The sequence below is a fragment of the Erinaceus europaeus genome, chromosome 7 (assembly GCF_950295315.1).
Source record: "Erinaceus europaeus chromosome 7, mEriEur2.1, whole genome shotgun sequence".
Lineage (NCBI taxonomy): Eukaryota > Metazoa > Chordata > Mammalia > Eulipotyphla > Erinaceidae > Erinaceus > Erinaceus europaeus.
This window is the reverse complement of record NC_080168.1, coordinates 93991842-94008852: the sequence shown is the minus strand read 5'-3', so window position 1 is coordinate 94008852 and position 17011 is coordinate 93991842. Positions and strand designations below refer to the sequence as shown.

The window sequence follows — 17011 nt, the reverse complement described above, 5'->3', positions numbered from 1 at the left end:
GTTCCCATTCTGAGTTCCTTTCCAGTTCTGCAAGGCACAATCACTGTCTCTTTGCCATCAGAAGTTATTGTCACGCCAGCTGGGGCCCTAGTCGGGGAGTCCTGAGATTCCCAAACAGACTTGATGTGCCTAGAACTCAAATAAATCCCTCTCTCCATTGTTACCAGTCACTTCTATCAGGAATAACAAAATAGACCCCTTTTGGGGCTCCTATAGGAGCTTGCCCTCAAACTGGATCAACAGTGGTAGAGAATGTTCCAGCCTCCAAAGGGAGGATGGACAACATACTCTATGCTACACCTGAGGAAGATGGGTCAATACTGGGGCAGCATGGAATGTTCCTATTCATGACCACAGAATGTGAGCTCAGATCTACAGGGATGCAGAGGTCACACTGGCTCCTGAACTGAATATGGGCCCCAGATCACATCAAATCGAAGGGGTTTACAGTAATATTTATACCCCTTTCCCATATTAGGGAGCTACTCTCTTCCCTGATCCAGCTTTCTGGTCCTTTTCCCAGCCATGACATCATCTCCCCAGACAACAATTAGGATCCACCTGCATATCAGATTTCAGGCTCAGGCAGAAACAAAAAACAAACAACAACAACAACAACAAAACACTAGTATAGCTACAGGCCCTTTGAAATATAACTAAAATATCCCTACTAGCTCTCTACAAAATGGAGGACCTCCCCCCAACACTTCATATGCACTATTACAGCCTTTAAGCCCATGATTGTTCAACAATTTGTTTGGCTTTGTATATTAACTCTCTTTTTCAGCCACCAGGTTCCAGATGCTAGCAGGATGTAACTAGACTTTCCTGGACAGACAACCCCACCAATGTGACTTGGAGCTCCACTTCCCCACAGCCCTTCCCCACTAGGGAAAGAGATAGACAGGCTGGGAGTATGGATCAACCTGTCAACACCCATGTTCAGCGGAGAAGCAATTATAGAAGCCAGACCTTCAACCTTCCACATCCACAATGACCTTGGGTCCATACTCCAAGAGGGTTAAAGAATAAGAAAGCTATTAGTGGAGGGGATGGTATATGGAGGTTCTGGTGGTGGGAATTGTGCGAAGCTGTACCCCTCTTATCCTATGGTTTTGTCAATGTTTCCTTTTTATAAATAAAAATTTTTTAAAAAGAATTTATTGTCACACTGAGAATCGGTTAGCAATATGTTTCCAGTCCCATAGGGGACTGAATTTAGAGAAGCTAAGTGTGGTGTCACATCTGGTCTAAACGGCTGGGAGGTATAACTTTAAAGCTAGTGGACGAATGGACCTTTTAGCAACAGTCATGGAATAAAGGAGGTAGGTGATTCATAACGCACATAGATGAACCTACAAGACTGAGTTGAAAGTGAGAGGCCTACAGTTGCATTTATTTAAGCACTGAATCTTCATCAAATTTGCTTCCAACCCATGACACACAGAAGAGGTGATTAAGAGTACAGGTGATAGAATTATACTGTCCATGTTCAACACAAGATTCTGGTATTGGCGCTGTGCTCTGTGACTGATGGTGAGAGACTCTTTTTTTTTTTTTCCTTTATGGGGGAGGTAATGGTTTACTATTGATAGTGAAATACAGTAGTTCATACATGGGTAAAATTTCTCAGTTTTCTATATAACAATCTAACCCCCCCCTCCCCCAAGTCTTCCTCTGCCACCATGTTCCAGGACCGGAAGAGACTTATTTATTTATTTATTTATTTATTTATTTATTTATTTATTTATTTATTTTTTACCTCCAGGGTTCTCTCTGGGGCTTGGTACCTGCACTACGAATCCACTACACCTGGCGAGCATCCCCCCCCCCATTTTTTAATTGGATAAGACAGAGAGAAATTGAGGATGGGAGGGGAGATAGAGAGGGAGAAAGAAAGACGGACACTGGCAGACCTGTTTCACCACTTGTGAAGCGACCACCCTGCAGGTGGAGAACCAGGGGTTCGAACTGGGTTAAGCACACATAGTACAAAGCGCCACTGTCTGACCCCTGACTTATTCTTTCTATGTCTCTTTTTTTTTCACTTGTGGGATAGGAATGATTGTAGTCCCTTCCTTATTTAGTTTTGAGAGAATTAAATGAAGAAAAAAAAAAAAGGAAAATTGAAAAAAAAATGCTTGGAAGGCAGTTCAGAATGCCACCGTGTGAGCCAGGTAGGGGCGCACCCTGTTAAACGCACATAGTACAAAGGGTACAGACCCACACAAGGATCCAGGTTCGAACGTGGGCTGCCCACCTGCAAGGTGGATGTTTCACAAGCGCGAAGTAGGTCTGTAGGTGTCTCTTTTTCTCTCTCCCTCTCTATCTCCCATACCTCTCTCAATTTCTGTCTGTCCCATCCAGTAAAATGAAAAAAGGACCTCCAGGAGCAGTGGATTCATAGTGCCAGCATGGAGCCCCAGAGATAACCCTAGAGGCAGACAAAAAAAAAAAAAAAAGAAAGAAAGAAAGAAGGAAAGAAAAAGAATGCCACCCTCTACATAGTAACAATAGTTGTGCTGGGTTCAAAGAACATCACACATTACTATTCCTCTTTGTCAAATAGGAGTTGTCAGCATCTTCTCAAAGAGTTAGGTGTGACAGATGAGATGCTACAAGGTAAGGAGAAGCTGCCTGAATAAAGTGCAGACTAGGCTGCAGCCTTAGTCTGTTAAGCCCCACCCCCTTGCTGGCCCCACCTCCATATTTTTGTATTCACTGACAGTGCAAGGCTGGTTGGAAGCAGATGGGGTGTGGAGGGGTGAGGGGTGGGTAGGTTTGAAATTGGCATTTTTTTTTTTTTTTAGAGAGAAGGAGATACAGAGGGAAAGAGAGAGACAGAGAGAAACCTGAAACTGGCACTTCTGATTTGATCTCTCAATCTCTCTCTCTCTCTCTCTCTCAGGATACTTGCTCTCCTGGTCTAGGGGACCTGACTGAGATACATTGACATAGAGGTGAAGAGGTCATATTTTGAAAGCAGAGGGAATTGAATCAGAAGATTAGTGTTGACATTGCAGTGATGTGGGATATATATATATATATATATATATATATATATATATATTCCCTTTTGTTGCCCTTGTTGTTTTATTGTTGTAGTTATTATTGTTGTCGTTGTTGGATAGGACGGAGAGAAATGGAGAGAGGAGAGGAAGACAGAGAGGGGGAGAGAAAGATAGACACCTGCAGACCTGCTTTACCTCTTGTGAAGCAACTCCCCTGCAGGTGGGGGGCTGGGGCACTTTATATTTTAAAACTTCATTTTTCTTTTTTTTAATCTCCATCTAGGTATGATGAGTAGAGTATATGAAGAGTTAAATTAGATTAAATTAATTTAGATTGTAGAGATGTCTAGCACACAGTCCTGACAGCACACCACCTGTCCTTTTATTTCCCTCCCTCCCTCCCTCTCTTTTTTTTTTTTAACTCCAGAGTTAATGCTGGGGCTTGGTGCCAGCACTACAAATCCACTGCTCTTGGTGGCCATTATTTTTTCCATTGTACTGGATAGGACAGAGAGAAATTGAGAGAGGAGGAGAGAAAAGATACCTGCAGACCTGCTTCACCACTTGTGATGTGACTCCCTTGCAGGTGAGGATCGAGGGCTCAAACCGGGATCCTTGCCCTTCATACTGTGGGCTTAACTGAGTGTGCCACCGCCCAGTCTCCTTTTATTTCTCCTTCTGAAGGTCCAGGCTCTTTTTCTTTCATGCTGGTATGTGATTCTCTGTTTTTCTTCTGTTGCTATTTGTTTGTTTCCTTTGCCTTCATTGTTAGCACTAGGGCTCAGTGCCTGAACTGCAAAACTACTGCTCTTGGAGACCTTTTTTTCCCATTCTATTAGGCAGGACAGAGAAGTTGAAAGAAGAGAAGACAGACAGGGAGAGAAATATAAGCAGACCTGCTTCACCACTTGCGAAGCGACCCCCTACCCCCTGCAGGTGGGGAGCCAGAGTATGGAACTGGTATCCTTAAGTGGGTCCCTGCCTTTACACTATGTTCGTTTAACCCGGTGTGCCACCATCAGACCCCCATATGTAATCCTCTGCATGTAGATTGTGCTTCCTTCCTCTATCATCTGTCATGAGTGAGAAGGGAACATCCACCTGGGGGAAGCCTGGATCAGGAGGGTCACAGGAAGCTTGTTTTTGTTTTTGGTTTTTTTTTGGAATGAACTATGACTTAAAATTTTAGCTTCTATGTTTATAAATGGTTTTATTTTTTAATTTAATTTTTTAATTTTTTATTTTATTTTATTTTGCCTCAGAGTTATTGCCGAGGTTCTTTGCCTGCACCACGAATCCACTGCTCCTGGAGGCCATTTTTTCCGTTTTGTTACCCTGGTTTTTTTTTGTTTTTTTTTTTTACCATTGTTGTGGTTATTATTGTTGTTGTTATTGATGTCGTCATTGTAGGACAGGACAACGAGAAATGGAGAGAGGAGGGGAAGACAGAGAGGGGGGAGAGAAAGACAGACACCTGCAGACCTGCTTCACCACCTGTGAAGCGACTCCCCTGCAGATGCGGAGCCCAGGGCTCTCACCAGTATCTTTCCGCAGGTCCTTGCGCTTTGAGCCACGTGCGCTTAACCCACTGCACTACCGCCCGACCCCTATTTTTATTTTTTATTTAGATAGAGGCGTAGAGGTAGAGAGAAAGATAGATAGATACATAGACAGACAGACAGACAGACAGACAGACAGACAGACAAGAAACCACAGGACCAAAGCTTCCTTCATTGTGGTAGAAGCCAGACTTGAACCTGGGTCTAAGTGAACTTTTTTTGCTTACTTCAAATAGTATTTATTTATTTGTTGTGATTTACAAAATTATAAAATAAGAGGAGTACAATTCCACACTGTTCCCCAAACCAGAATTCGGTGTCTCCATCCCCTCCACTGGAAACTGCTGTGGTTCTACCAAGGTCACAGATATGGGTTGATTATTATGTCTATAACTATCCGTCACTGTATATATTTTTTCCATTTTTTTTCTATGATCCTGCTTTCTCTTCCATTTTAAGTCACAGCTACATTTATTAGTACTTCCACATCTTTCTTTTTTTCCTCTTCTTTTTTTTTAAATTAAATTTTATTTTTTTCTTCCCTTTTTTTTTGTTGCCCTTGTTGTCATTGTTATTGTTGCCACTTATGTTGTTGTTATTGGACAGGACAAAGAGAAATCAAAAGAGGAGGGGAGACAGAGAGGGAAGAGAGAAAGGTAGACACCTGCAGACCTGCTTCACCACTTGTGAAGCGACCCCCCTGCTGGTGGGGAGTCAGGGGCTCGAATTAGGATCCTTACACTGGTCTTTGCACTTCATGTCATGTGCGCTTAACACACTGCAGTAACACTGACCCCCTTTCCTCTTTTTTCTTTGGGTCCTGATGGAATTGGGTTTCAGAAACCTCTAGTCATCTTTCCCTAACATTTCTCCCTCTCTGTGAGTATAGATCAAAATTATTTTTGGGGTGCAGAAAGTGGGAGCTCTGGCTTCTGTTATTGTTTCTCCACTGGATATGGACATTGGTAGGTCAGTCCATATCCTCAACCTGTTTCTTTCTTTCCCTAGTGGAGGTAGAGCTCTGGAGTAGTGAGGTTCTGGGACACATTGATGATGTCATCTACCCATCCACCCATGGAGTTCAAGATGGAATCACAGTAGCATCCACAACTTGGTTTCTGAAAGGCAGTAAGTTATTAGGCAGGACAAAATGTTTAATAAATAGGATCCAGAAAGTAGTAGTAGAGTAGGTGAGAATAGGGATTTTAGGGTGGTAAGAAGCTAGGACATGGGGGTCGGGCGGTGGCGCAGCGGGTTAAGCGCATGTGGCGCAAAGCACAAGGACTGGCGTAAGGATCCCGGTTTGAGGCCCCGGCTCCCCACCTGCAGGGGAGTCGCTTCACAGGCGGTGAAGCAGGTCTGCAGGTGTCTTATCTTTCTCTCCCCCTCTCTGTCTTTCCCTCCTCTCTCCATTTCTCTCTGTCCTATCCAACAATGAACGGCATCAACAATGGCAATAATAATAACCACAACGAGGCTACAACAACAAGGGCAACAAAAGGGGGAAAAGTGGCCTCCAGGAGCAGTGGATTCATGGTGCAGGCACTGAGCCCAGCAATAACCCTGGAATTCTCCTGAAAAAAAAAAAAGCTAGGACATTTATTTTAGGTATGTTTATATTAGGCCCGTGATTTTAGCCTGAGCTTGATAGCTAACATGGAGGTGCACTAAAAATGTTGTCTGGGAAGATGTAGTCAGATTGAGAATAGAACTAGAAAGCTGGATTAGGGCAGAGAGTAGCTACCAAACTTGAAGAAATATATAAATACAGCTAACTGTTTACCACATCCATGTAACCCAGGGCCCATGTATATTCATTTTTAGTGCAGAAGCTTGTATAACCTCTGAGTCTCTTGTCAGTCTGAGCTTGCACTCAATGGCAACATTCTAGGCTGCACTCCAAAATGGTATTTTCTGATTGCAGTAAGACTGAGAAAAGTTTCCTGGCTTCTAAGCCAGCCCACTTTAGTGGTCTGAGAAGTGACACAGTGAATAAATTAGACTTTGAAACACGAGGTCCTGAGTTCAATCCCTGGCAGCACATGTACCAGAGTGATGTCTGGTTCTTATTCTGTCTCCTCTTATCTTTCTTATTAATCAATAAATAAAATATTTTTTTTTGTTTTAAAAAAACCCTTCCACTAAGAAATACACACACACACACACACACACACACACACACACACACACACACACACACACACACACACAGCACTGCTCAGTTCTGGCTTATGGTAGTGTGGGAGATGAAACTTGGGCCTTTGGAGCCCCAGGCATGAATGACTCTTTGCATAACCATTATGCTATCTCCCCCTACATTTTTCTACTTTTTTCCCCCCTTTTGCCTCCAGGGTTAGCGCTGGGGCCCTGTGCCTGTATTACAAATCCACTGCTTCTGGAGGACATTTTTTTCCATTTTTTGGATAGGACAGAGAAAAACTGAGAAAGGAGGGGCAGATAGAGAGGGAGACAGACACCTGCAGACCCGCTTCACTGCTTGTGAAGCTTTCTCCCTGCAGGTGTGGAGCAAGGCTTGAACCCGATCCTTATGTGGGTCCTTGCATTTAGTACTATATACACTTAACTGAATGCACCACTGCCCAGCCTCAACTTTTCAACTTTTAAAGCTCATTTGCTTCATAGCTGAATTGTCAGCACACCTCCTTTTTTTTGCCTCCAGGGTTATTACTAGGAATCTACTGCTCCTGGAGTCCATTTTTTCTCCCATTTTGTTGCCCTTGTTGTTGTTATTGTTGCCATTGTTGTTGTTGGATAAGACAGAGAGAAATTGAGAGAGGAAGGGAAGACAGGGGGAGAGAAAGACACCTGCAGACCTGCTTCACCCCCCATTAATCGACCCTCCCCATCTCCCCCACCATGCAGGTGGGGAGCCAGGGTCTCAAACCAGGATCCTTGTGCTGATCCTTTCGCTTTGTGCCACTTGTGCTTACCCCGCTGGCTACTGCCCGGCTCCCTCTGCTAGTTATTTTCTTAGTGGTGACCTTATTTTTATTTATTTTTTAAAATAGAGCACTGCCTACCTCTGGCTTAGGGTGGTGCCAGGAACTGAACCTGGAAACTCTGAACATTGGACATGAAAGGGTTTTTTTTTTTTTTTTTTCCATAACCATTATGCTATCTTCTTGGTCCTAGTCCTGTCTTAAATACTAGATGACAAGTCTCTTACTGTGGTTTAAAGCTCCAAGAACAAAGAGAAAAGTAGTGGTCAGGGTTGGGATAACTAGTATAATGGTTATGCAAAGAGACTCTCTTGCCTGAGGCACCAAAGTCCCAGGTTCTATCCCTCCACCCCCTCCCAGGCCACCATAAGTCAAGGCTGAGTAGTGCGCTGGTTAAAAAAAAAAAAGAGAGAGAGAGAGAGAGAGAGAGAGAGAGAAAGAAATGTAATGGTTATATTAAGATAGTTTACACTAAGTTCCTTGTACTGCTGTAATCCTTAAAAGCAAGCTTTACTCAGATAAAGGAAAATTGTACTGTTGTAGTAAAATTTCCTTGGATTTTACTAGGTTGGGGAGATATTTAAATAAGCTTGGGGATTTGTTAACTCTTCTGATGTTTGCTCACTCCTACGCAGCAGCATCTCTGCATGGTTCTATTATAAGCCTGAATTTCAACCAGCTAATTTCATTCTCTTATTATGACTGCTCCTTTTATTGGCAGTATCACAAATCTTGCCAAATCTGGCTGCAAAACCTCTTTTTGATTTTAGGTAGTCTTAATTAATTTGAATAGTGTTTTTAATAGTATTGTATTAAAAACCATGTTTTTTTTTTTTTCCTTCTTTTCTTTTCAAGAATATGTCAGTGTTGGGGCCAGGTGGTGGCGCACTTTGTTAAGCGCTCACATTAAAGTGCACAAGGAGCTGGGTTCAACCTCCTGGTCCCCACCTGCAGGAGGAAAGTTTCACAAGTGGTGAAGCAAGTCTGCTGCAGGTGTCTTTCTCATCCCCTCTCTGTCTTCCCTTCCTCTCTCGAGTTCTCTCTGTCCTATCCAAGAACAATAACAACAAGGGCAACAAAATGGGAAAAATGGCCTCCAGGAACAGTGGATTCATAGTGCAGGCACTGAGCCCCAGTGACAACCCTGGAGGCAAACAAAACAAAACAAACAAACAAAAAAGCCCAACTATAAAATTGTGATGACTACTACTAAGACATCACTCTAAAACACAATCTAAGATTTGTTGTTGAATAACAACAAATAAGAAGGCTGAATTTGCGAAATATTTCAATTTCCACTGAAGTTTCTATTTCAGTACTAGAAAGGGCTGCTCGATCCACTGGATACTTTGTAGCTGACATGTTGCCTATTTACACTTAGGAAGATGTTCCTCTACAAGTAGTAAGAAGTACAGGTTCAGCTCTGGGGCTGGGTGGTGGTATACCAGGTTAAGTGCATATGTCACCATGTGCGGTGACCCAGGTTCAAGCCCCCAGTCCTTACCTACAGTGGGAAAGCTTCACAAGTAGCAGGTATCTCTTGGTCTCTCTTTCCCTCTCTATTCCATTTCCCTCTCAGTTTCTGTCTATTAAATTTAAATGTAAATTAAAAAAACAAACAACAACAATAATCAGGTTCAGCTCCAGCACAGGCCTATTTTGCAGTCTCACTTTTAAACTTGGGTTTTGGTTTCCTTCATTGACTATGTGACCCTTCCAGGTCTAACATTTTATGATTGTTAAAGATGTATGGGAGATTTGAACTTATCAACTTATCAGTTGATAAGTTCAAATTGTAACATTCTATTCTCCTTTTTTTTTTTTAAAAAAAATTTATTTATTCCCTTTTGTTGCCCTTGTTTTATTGTTGTAGTTGTTGTTGATCTCGTTGTTGTTGGATAGGACAGAGAGAAATGGAAAGAGGAGGGGAAGACAATGAAGGAGAGAGAAAGATAGACACCTGCAGTCCTGTTTCACCGCTTGTGAAGCGATTCCCCTGCAGGTGGGGAGCCGGGGGCTCGAACCAGGATCCTTACACTGGTCCTTGTGTTTAAGCGCCACCTGCGCTTAACCTGCTGTGCTACTTCCCAACTCACTCTATTCTCCTTTAAAAATAAGTTCAGGGGCTGGGTGGTGGTAAAGTGCAAGGACCTGAGTTCAAGCCCTTAGTCCCCACTTGCAGGGGGAAACTTCACAAGCAGTGAAGCAGGTCTACAGGTGCAACTCTTTCTCTGTGTCTATCTCCTTCTGTCTCTCACCCTTTATTAAAAGAGAAAAAAGGAATTAAAAAGGAAAAATGGCCACCAGCAGGGGCCTGGGAAATGGCACACAGGTTTATGCACACATAATAGGAAGTGCAGGGACCCACTCAAGGATCTCAGTTTGAGCTCAGGGCTGCCCACCTGCAGGGAGGTTGCTTCACAAGCAGTGAAGCAGGTCTGCAGCTCTGTCTTTTTCTCCCCCTCTCTGTCTTCCCTTCCTTTCTCAATTTCTTGCTGTGTTAGCCAATAAAATGGAAAAAACGGCCACCAGGAGTAGGGGATTTGTAGTGTAGGCACCAAGCCCCAGAGATGACGCTGGAGGCAAAAAAAAAAAAAAAGGCACCAGGACTGTAAATTGGTTCAACCTCTGTAGAGAGTAGTCTGGAGAACTCTCAGAAGGCTAGAATTGGACCTACCTTATGACCCTGCAATTCCTCTCCTAGGGGTATATCCTAAGGAATCCCACACACCCATCCAAAAATATTTGTGTATACCTATCTTCTTAGCAGCACAATTTGTAATAGCCAAAACCTGAAAAGCAACCCAGGTGTCCAACAACAGATGAGTGACTGAGCAAGTTGTGGTCTATATACACAATGGAATACTACTCAGCTATCAAAAATGGTAACTTCACCATTTTCAGCCCATCTTGGATGGAGCTTGAAGAAATCATGTTAAGTGAAATAAGTCAGAAACAGAAGGATGAATATGGGGTGATCTCAGGCAGAAGTTGAAAAACAAGATCAGAAGAGAAGACACAAGTAGAACCTGAACTGGGGTTGGTATATTGCACCAAAGTAAGACTCTGGGTCTTTTACTCTGGGTTGGGGGGAGAGTACAGGTCCAAAAAGGATGACAGAAGATCTAGTGGGGGTTGTATTGTTATGTGGAAAACTGAGAAATGTTATGCATGTACAAACTATTGTATTTACTGTCGACTGTAAAATACTAATCCCCCAATAAAGAAGTTTAAGAAAAGCCACCAGGAGGGTGGAGTTATGCAGGCACTGAGTTCCAGCTATCACCCCAGTGGGGGAGAGAAAAAAAAAATCCATCAAACAGCTACATTGGATAAAACCTAATCTAATTACATGAGTCAGCTTATTTTTTTGAAACTAACTGTCTGAATCCACAAACTATCAAAAAGAAAAAAAAAAAAGAACTGCTTTCTTTTACTCAATAGTTTTCATGTAAATCTGCTTTTTTTTTTTTTTTTTTTTGCTTCCAAGTTTATCTCTGGGGCTCGGTGCCTGGACTACAAATCCACTGTTCCTGGAGGCCATTTTGTTGCCCTTGTTGTTATTGCTGTTATTGTTGGATAAGAGAGAGAGAAATCAAGAGAGAAGGGGAAGACAGAAGGAGAGAAAGATAAGACACCTGCAGACCTGCTTCATCGCTTATGGTGGCTGGAACCAGGATCCTTGAGCTGGTGCTTGCGCCTTGTGCCATGTGCACTTAACCTGCTGCGCTACCTCCAGGCCCCCGTAGATCTGTTTTTTTTTTTTTTTTTTAATTTTTGCCTTCCTTATTTCAGTTTATTTTATCTTTTTTTGTCCAAGTCATTTTACTAGGGGATGGATAATGCTTTACAGTACAATTGTAAACACAGGTGTAGTTTCTCATCTCCCCATGATAGATATCTACAAAACACTCTCACTCCCCACTTAGGTCTTTTTCTATCACCGTGTCCATGTAACTGTTACCATACATTGAAAAATAAAAATAAAGATTTTTCGGGGCTGGGTGGTGGCGCACCTGGTTGAGGCACATGTTACCAAGGACCCACGTTCAAGCTCCCCTGTCCCCACCTGCAGGGGGAAAGCTTCCTGAATGGTGAAGCAATGCTGCAGGTATCTCTCTGTCTCTCTCTCTCTATCACCCCCTTCCCTCTTAATTTCTGGCTGCCTCTATCAAATAAATAAAGATAATTAAAAATAAAAAGAAAAAGAAAGATTTTTCTATGTTGTAGAAAAATGAAATAAGAGGGTTGTGAAGGACACTGATCTTTCAACTTCATTTTGAAAAAGGCAGAGAGCAAAGTAATGATCTTGGAAATAGGCACAGCAGCTCTTCACCAAATGTCACACTGCCCGCTAACGTGTGAAGTTTTTCTGAAGGGCCTGCAGGGATCCAGCTGGGGCAGCACCTCTGAGAATAAACCAGCGCTGCTGGTAGTAGGTGACATTTTGGTTCCTAATGAACTGAAGAAAGAAAATGCAGCAAATTTAGCTGGAGACAGTCAACTGGAGAGTCTATTATATGTATAGAATATCCAAAGCAACAACTCAGCATTCACAGGAGTAAAGGTTAAGACAACTATGTTGTTCATGATAATGGCCTGGAAGATTTTTTTTTTTCTTAGTTGAGAGCAGTTACTTCTGACCTTTCTCCTGAGCAGGGTGACAAAGACTCAAAAATGAGAAACAAGTGGATAGAAGACAGAACACTTTCTTTAATCAAACAGTTTTATTCCCGTATAGAGAAGCTGTATGACATGCTCTATAGATTACTTTATCCACTGTTACAAGTATGAAAATATATTAAGCAAATACATTCTTTAAATAAAAAAGACTCACAAAGTCTTCTGTTCATAGAGAGTTGGTTAGAAATATAGTAGGTTGGGTCTAAGGTATGGAAAAATAGAATCATCCACTGCCACTTTAAACTTTTAGATCTGCAGAGAGATAATACATGAAATTGAAAATATAAAAGTGCTCTATTATAGAACATTCTAATTTCAGTCATCTATAATTTTTTTTAAAAATATTTATTTTCCTTTTTGTTGCCCTTGTTTTTTTTATTGTTGTAGTTATTGTTGTTGTTATTGATGTTGTCGTCTTTGTATCGGACAGAGAGAAATGGAGAGAGGAGGGGAAGTCAGAAAGGAGGAGAGAAAGACAGACACCTGAAGACCTGCTTCACCACCTGTGAAGCGACTCCCCTGCAGGTGGGGAGCCAGGGTCTAGAACTGGGATCCTTAGTCGGTCCATGCCCTTAGCACCACCTGCATTTAATCCACTGTGCTGCCACCTGACTCCCCATCTACAATTTTTAAATATTTTATTTATTCTCTTTTGTTGCCCTTGTTGTTTTATTGCTGTAGTTATTACTGTTGTTGTTGTTAGATAGGACAGAGAGAAATGGAGAGAGGAGGGGAAGACAGAGAGGGTAGAGAAAGACAGACACTTGCAGATCTGCTTCACCACCTGTGAAGTAACTTCCTTGCAGGTGGGGAGCAGGGGGCTCGGACCGTGATCCTTACGTTGGTCCTTGCGCTTTGCACCACCTGCGCTTAACCCACTGTGCTACCGCCCAACTCCCCATCTATAATTTTTTTAAAAAATATTAATTTTATTTATTTATTCCCTTTTGTTGCCCTTGTTGCTTTATTGTTGTAGTTATTATTGTTGTTGTCGTTGTTGGATAGGACAGAGAGAAATGGAGAGAGGAGGGGAAGACAGAGAGGAGGAGAGAAAGATAGACACCTGCAGACCTGCTTCACCACCTGTGAAGCGACTCCCTTGCAGGTGGGGAGCCGGAGTTGGAACCGGGATCCTTATGCCGGTCCTTGTGCTTGCACCACCTGTGCTTAACCCGCTGCGCTACAGCCCGACTCCCCAGCTATAATTTTTTAATTTAAGCTCCACACAAGTCAAGGACCAGGCTAGAAGAACCTCCAAGAAGGAAACTGACTACCTGACATCTGAAATATGTCTGTGAGCTGTGTGCTAATTCCTACTAGATAGTAGAAAAGGATTTGTTCTTGCTCTTGCTGAAATATATGTTAGAAGACTAGGGATTACAGACTCATAGGTAAGAGCACTATATTGTCAGCATGGCTGAAACTAGGAAGTTCTATGATGATTGTTGGGTACTCTCCTACCCATTTGTCAATGGAAACACTGTCCAACTCTGCTTCAAATTCCTAGCACCACAAATGAACAGGCTCCTTTCTTGTTGGGATGCTTATCTACTCACACAGCTGTTAAAACACAATTATCTTAAACTTCACAGGAAACATGCCCTTAGAGTCAAGCCAGAGTTTAAGAGAAATTACTTAAAGCAGCAAACAGACATACTTATCCTTTCTCATAAATATTTTAGAAGGGACACATTGTATTTGTTTGACATTATTCAGTTTTGACCAACTTATTTTGGTATCTTATATAAGATCATATACATTTGGCATATAGACTATAAATATAATCTTTGATAAATCTGTTAATAGATCTCTTTTATTTCTATTACATAAACCTCTATTTTAAGAGCATTTACTAAAATTTTCTTTATTTCATGAATGTATCTATATAGACGACTGCTAAAAAATAAAATTCTTTTTCTGTTTCCTACATTTATTTCTAGGGAGCCACCCTACAAGTCAAGTACTTTTAGTCAGAACTATTTCCATTGCAAGACACATTTTTAGAACAGAACAGATTTTTTTTCTATATCATGGCTGCATCAAATGTTACCCTGTCTTTTAACTAAAATGGCCAAACATTTTCCAAAGACATCACCCACTGCAAATATCTAAGGAAATGTGGTTGGAATTCTGAACTCGATTTAGTTAGAGACTTGGTCACTTTACAGAATTAATGAATGAATTCATTTGTTTAGTTAGGTAAATTGTCTCTCCAACGTAATCAGAGTGAATTCCCCAAAGCACAATATATCTAAATAGGAACATAAGACATTTTCAAATAATAGTTTGGCACAAAAAGGGAATGTATTTTTTCTTCTGATGATGGCTAGTTAGAGTCCTTTTCAAATGTTTTCTCTTCTTTGCATCATTTCACCTACTTTCTGCAGTTGTGGTTTACAGATTTTCCTTTGATGTGAAACATCATTGGAATACTTGATGTGATTCAAAAATCTTTGGTTGAAAGTAAGTAGAAATCTAATGGGACATTTGAACTGCATTTCCCATTCTGACTCTTTAGTAGTGAGGCAGGCTTTACAAGCTTGCTCAGAACCTTACCCAAAGGGAGAGTAAACCTTACTTACTACTTAGTTTTGGCTTATCGAAGTACTTTCATGACCACTACTTTCCTAAATGAAATGGAACCTGGAAAGTCCTTGAACCACTACCTTAAAACAATTTATGGGGCCCCAATAAAGCAATTTATGGGGCCCTGCCGTCCGCATTCCACCAAGCGCCAGGCCCATGGGCGCCAGCGGTGCACGGGGCACCCACGGAACCCTGTGACCCGCCGAGAGCCGGGCAGGGGCAGGGTAGCGGGCTCCAGCCCGGAGCAAACTTCCCAGCCAGCCGGAGCGTGGTGGGTGCCCAGCCCGATGCTGGAGCAGGGGGCGGCCGCGGTCCTTCCTGTCTCAGCCCCCAGGTATCCTGGCACCATGCTGTCCAATTCCAAAGGCCAGACTCCCGCCCAGCCGCCGCTGCCCCTGCAGCAATTCCCTCAGTTCCATATCAAGTCGAGCCTGCAGATCAAGAAGAACGCCATTATCGATGACTACAACGTCACCACTCAACGGCACCAACGGGAAAGTTTTGCAGATCTTCAACAGGAGGACTCAGGAGAAATTTGCCCTAAAATGCTTCAGGATTGCCCCAAGGCCCATCGCGAGGTGGAACTGAATTGGAGGGCTTCCCAGTGTCCACACATTGTGCGGATTGTGGATGTCTATGAGAATCTATATGCTAGCAGGAAATGCCTGCTGATTGTCATGGAGTGCTTGGATGGTGGAGAACTCTTTAGCCGAATCCAGGACAGAGGAGACCAAGCATTCACAGAAAGAGAAGCATCAGAAATCAGGAAGAGTATTGGTGAGGCCATCCAGTATCTGCATTCAATCAACATAGCTCATTGGGATGTCAAGCTTGAGAATCTTTTATACACCTCTAAAAAGTCCAATGCCATTCTGAAACTCATCAATTTTTGGCTTTGCCAAGGAAACCACCAGCCACAACTCTTTGACCACTCCTTGCTATACACCATACTATGTGGCTCCAGAATTGCTGGGCCGGGAGAAGTATGACAAGCCCTGTGACATGTGGTCCTTGGTTGTTATCATATGTATCTTGCTATGTGGGTATCCCCTTTTCTATTCCAACCATGGCCTTGCCATCTCTCTGGGCACGAAGACTCGTATCAGAATGGGCCACTATGAGTTTCCCAACCCTGAATGGTCAGAAGTATCCAAAGAAGTGAAAATGCTCGGGAGTCGGGCTGTAGCTCAGCGGGTTAAGTGCAGGTGGCGCAAGGTCGGCATAAGGATCCTGGTTCGAGCCCCCAGCTCCCCACCTGCAGGGGAGTCGCTTCACAAGTGGTGAAGCAGGTCTGCAGGTGTCTATCTTTCTCTGCCCCTCTCTGTCTTCCCCTCCTCTCTCCATTTCTCTCTGTCCTATCTAACAATGACAACATCAATAACAATAATAACTACAACAACAATGAAAAACAAGAACAACAAAAGAGAAAATAAATAAATAAAATATAAAATTTTTTTTAAAAAAACAGCACTTAAAAAAAAAAGAAGTGAAAATGCTCATCCAGAACCGGCTGAAAACAGAGCCCACTCAAAGGATGACCATCACAGAGTTTATGAACCACCCCTGGATCATGCAATCAATGAAGGCCCCTCAAGCCCCACTACACACCAGTCGGGTCCTGAAGGAGGACAAGGAGCAGTGGGAAGATGTCAAGGAGGAGATGACCAGTGCCTTGGCCACAATGCGAGTTGACTACGAGCAGATCAAGATAAAAAAAGATTGAATGCATCTAACCCTTTGCTTCTGAAGAGACGGAAGGAAGCTCGGGCCTTGGAAGCTGCAGCCCTTGCTCACTGAAACACTGCATCTGTCCTGCCCGACTAGGGGATAAGCAATAACTCAACCTGAATCTATTTTTTAAATCAAGAGACATAGAGCTGTCCACTTCTGCCTTCCCTCTTTCTCAGCTTCTTGGAACGTGGAACTTTATCAAAAGCTGAATTCTGTCTTTGGTTCTGGCCACCCCAGAGAAGGAGTGGCTAGGAGGTTGGGAGAATATAAAGAGAAAGGAGGAAGATGCTCTTACATCTGTGCTCATTTTACAATTTTATCTGTAATTTGACTTAGAATTTTTATGAAAAAAAGCAACTTATTAGCTATTGTTTTCTATCGGGTTAAATTTGGCCTAACACATGCAGATGATCTAAAATTCAAGAGTAATGCCAGAGCTGAGTCTCAGATCCTACATACAGATACTGTCATACACACTTGG

General features: G+C 42.6%; 1 pseudogene; it reads left to right on the top strand.

Moving 5' to 3' along the window:
* The first annotated feature begins 11833 nt into the window (after positions 1-11833).
* Positions 11834-16596, top strand: LOC103119798 (MAP kinase-activated protein kinase 2-like; annotated as a pseudogene).
* Positions 16597-17011: the final 415 nt, after the last annotated feature.